This window comes from Sebastes umbrosus, chromosome 3 (assembly GCF_015220745.1).
Source record: "Sebastes umbrosus isolate fSebUmb1 chromosome 3, fSebUmb1.pri, whole genome shotgun sequence".
Taxonomy (NCBI): domain Eukaryota; kingdom Metazoa; phylum Chordata; class Actinopteri; order Perciformes; family Sebastidae; genus Sebastes; species Sebastes umbrosus.
In genome coordinates this window covers 16,296,115-16,300,271 of record NC_051271.1, presented here as the reverse complement: position 1 = coordinate 16,300,271, position 4,157 = coordinate 16,296,115, and positions in this window count along the sequence as shown.

The following is a 4,157-nucleotide window of genomic DNA, read 5'->3' as shown; positions in this document are numbered from 1 at the left end:
GTTACTTGCTAATTATTACCTAAATACCAGGTAAGTAAGGCCTATTACATCCCTATAGTATCTACAGAATACAGGATATCATTTAATTATAGTGGACATAAAAAGTTAATGGATAAAGTTAATTAAGAGAATAGATGCTAATAGAATTTTCTATTTAGTGTGAAATGTGGTATAATTAATTACTGGTCACTTTTTATTTGTTTTGTGAATACTGGTAAGATGGCTATCGAGTCAAAGAAATCTGTAAATATGTGATTGTTAAATAAAAACTGTCAATAAAGTAGTTGTTGAACACAAAGCCTGAGTAAGCAGTGACTTGAGCACCAAACACTAAACAGAAAAGACTGGTTTACACATAAGTTGTATTTCATGAGAAACACATTGTGTTTCCTGTAATCCACGTTTTTTATCCTACAGTGATGGAGAGCATAATGATGAATGTAAATAATGTCTTCAGAATATTTTCCACCTGGCATGTGTTAGTGCTTCACATGGCTGTTATTTATATACCAGGTTTTACGTGAGAGTTTGTGGTATTGTACCTGTTTGTCTTCCTATCGCAGAGCGCCGACTCAGTGCAGCTGGAGTTGGAACTGAACGCCACCAAACTGGAGGGCAGGTGAAGAGGTCGGTGAAGAAGGAAAAGCAGAAGAATAAAACTGACTGAGGAGAGATGGTGGATCCAAACAAAGAGTAAAAAGTAAAGGACAAGAAGAAAATGATGCCAAAATACAATAAATAAATAGAATCCCAGACTAAATAAATAATAATAGAAAATACACCATTTATAACTTTTTACCTGTTGTATCAGATTATATTGTCCGGTGTTCCCGTTATTGTGTCAAAATAAATACGTTCTTTAATTTTGTCAGAATTCGTTGTACAATGGTAGTTCTTTGCTGAATGCAAATCTAATTTTACAGCAAAACTTGTAAATCTGTGTAGTTTCTGAATGCACATCATAAATCAAATTAAAACGGAGACACAGACAGTAGTGATGTGTTGGAGCTCTTTCACTGAGATTCATCTCCGTAACACATACGAAGAATCACTTCCAGAGAGAAATGGATCAGATCAGAACTGTGGTGAGTTCAGACTCTTCGTCCTTTCACTTCTAACATACAACTAAAACCACAAAGTGTAGTTTTTACATTTCTGTTTGTATACACATTAAACAATCTACACACAATATGTTAATAAGTGAGCTTTAGAGGTGTTGGCAGGTGTGTTTTTAAATTTAGACAGAGCCAGGCTAGCAGTTTCCCCCTGCTTCCAGTCTTTATGCTAAGCTAGGCTAACCACATCCTGGCTGTAGCTTCATATTTAACATACAGACGTGAGTGTTATTGATCTTCTCGTCTAACACTCAGCAAAAAAGCGAATAAACATATTTCCTAAAATGTTGAACTGTTCCATTAATGCTGTTTTCTTTGGGACACGAGTGTATTGCAAAGCATTGTGGGATTCCAGGCAAAGCAGGACTGATCAGCGACGAAAACAATTTGAGTCGAAATGCAGTTATTTCTTTGAAGAAATGATAAAGAAAAAGTGACACAGTAGTGAAACAGGAAGTTTAGTCTTGACCTGCTGTGGATGAATCTCTGTGGAGAAGGAGATCTTTACTGTAGTTTCTGGGACGTCTCTTTGGTCTCTAAAATTACAGGTACAGAAATGAACAGCTGCTGGGCACAAAGTCACACAAACTGTTGTAGGATGCTTATTTTAATAATGTTTGGTCACTAGATTGCGAGCGTTGACCCGTGCACAGCGACAAGCACGAAAGCTCATAATGTTGACCTAATCAAATAAACTCACAAGACAACTTCATAGTTAGTTCACATTTTTTATTTTGTTTTTCCTAAAGAGGATCGTCCTCTTTAAAATGAACAAAAATCACTTTTTAAAAAGTGTTTAGTTGAGACTGAACAGAAAGACGACTGATAACATAAAACAATAAATACTTTGTGAAGCATCCGAGCAGAGAGAAGATTCCTGTTTGTGTCACTTTCTACGACTGATATCATGATAACCATGAAGATGGTTGTCAGACAGTGTAAACCTGGTACATGATGCTGTCAGGATGCGTGCTACACCACCCTGAGGGAAGGAACGGATTCATGTTAACACCCAGTCCAGTTAATGAGAACATACCTAATGATGGTGGAGCGGGGACGGGCTCTTGTAATTCTCTGGCCGTTATGATCCAGATACTCTTTATACCCCAAAACGGGTAATTTAAGTAAAAAAAAAAAACACTACTGTCATGGATAAACCAGGAATAAAAAACTAATTCCCTTTAGGACGCCTTGATGGGAAGTGATGGACGTCGGCCGGAGTGATGGAGGCCGAGGCGTTAGCAGGTCGTCATGGAAGGAGGGGTTCACATGAGGAAGAGGAGGGGGAAGGTGGCGGGTGTTTCCTCTCGATCCTCTCATTCTATATCGTCCTCGCTCAGACTCTGTGCACTCACAATACGCTGCAGGACAGAAAGCAGAGAACAAACTGACTTGTTTTACCTTTTCGTGTTTTATTGATACTGTGTGATTTTAAACTCGTTGTTGTTTCTGTGTGGAGAACACGGCCTCGTTTCAGAAAGCAGGTTTAACAAATTCTAAGCCTAAACCTGAACTCTGAGTTGACTACTCCTGAGAAGGGAAACTCTGAGTTTTCGCTTTCAGAACAGCTGATCAGAGTCAGTTCAATCAACTCTGAGTAGGTTGAACCTGAACATAAAAAGCTATCATCAATGGAGCTCTGATACTACAATTCACCATGGCAACAGGTCAATAAGAGGCAGAGCCTCCATTTTAATCCATTGGACGTAGAGATATTAATCAGGGCTGTCAATCAATTAAAATATTTAATCATAATGAATAGCAAATTAATCATAAATTTTTTTATCTGTATATTAAAGGGAGGTTTTTTAATCATTTAATGCTCTTATCAACGTAGGAGTGGGCAAATATGCTGCTTTATGCAAATGTATGGATATATTTATTTTTGGATATCAATTAACAACACAAAACAATGACAGATATTGTCCAGAAACCCTCACAGGTACTGCATTCAGCATAACAAATATATGCTCAAATCATAACATGGCAAACTCAAACCCAACAGGCAACACCAGCTGTCAGTGTGTCAGTGTGCTGACTTGACTATGACAAAACATACAAAAAGTTTATAAAATGTGATTTTTTTTGTTCTAGATTATACTACCCAACACTTTATACAAGTACAAAACTGAACGATGAGTTAATTAGAAGAGCGACAGAAAATGAATGGATTCATTATTTTGATGGTTTAAGTCATATTTCATGTAAAAACAAGATTTCATGGTTCCAGCTTCACAGATGTGAAGATTTGCTGTTTTTCCTTTTAATAATGTTAAAAGTGCTATTGAAAACATTGATAACATTCAGCCACTAGATGTCGCACTTTCCCTCCTCCGTTCCATTGCTTTCACTTGAATTTAATGGTTGCCAGTTCTTTGCACAACCTGCATATTTTATGGTTGAATGGAATGACTCAGACAGACAGTCATGTCAAGTGATGAATGTTTCGTGGTAGAGTAAAAGTCATTTTGCAACATGTAGCTATAGGCCTACATTAGGTGTATGTTTGTGTGTGTGGCCCTCCGCTGCTGTAGTTTCAACTGGGAGAATCAACTGTTCTAGCGGCGGAGCATCGTAAAACACACTTCAGTCAAAGTCGACACAAACAAAATAAAACTCATCAAAAAAAAAAAAAAACTTTCTGGGTCAAATTGATCATATGAGCAGATGATTATTTACATTCCCTTTTTCCCCTCATCAATCTACACTCAATATGTCATAATGACAGAGAAAATACGATTTTAGAAATGTGTGATTGTTTTAATTCCAGCTTCAAAATCCATGAGTGATGCAATGAGAAAAAACACTCTTCTTCTTTATTATCATGATATTTTTAACTCACAGTGTTACATATTCCATGTCTGAAAAGGCCTATGGTTAAATTGTATGTATATATATTTTTATTTCCTGATGTTCTGATTTTCTTGTTGATGATACAGATTGTATTTGTTGTTTGATTTGATGTCAGTATGTTGCCTTGATATCAATGACCATGATGGAAAAATGTCTTATTGTGTTATTGACATGTTACAGATATGTGCG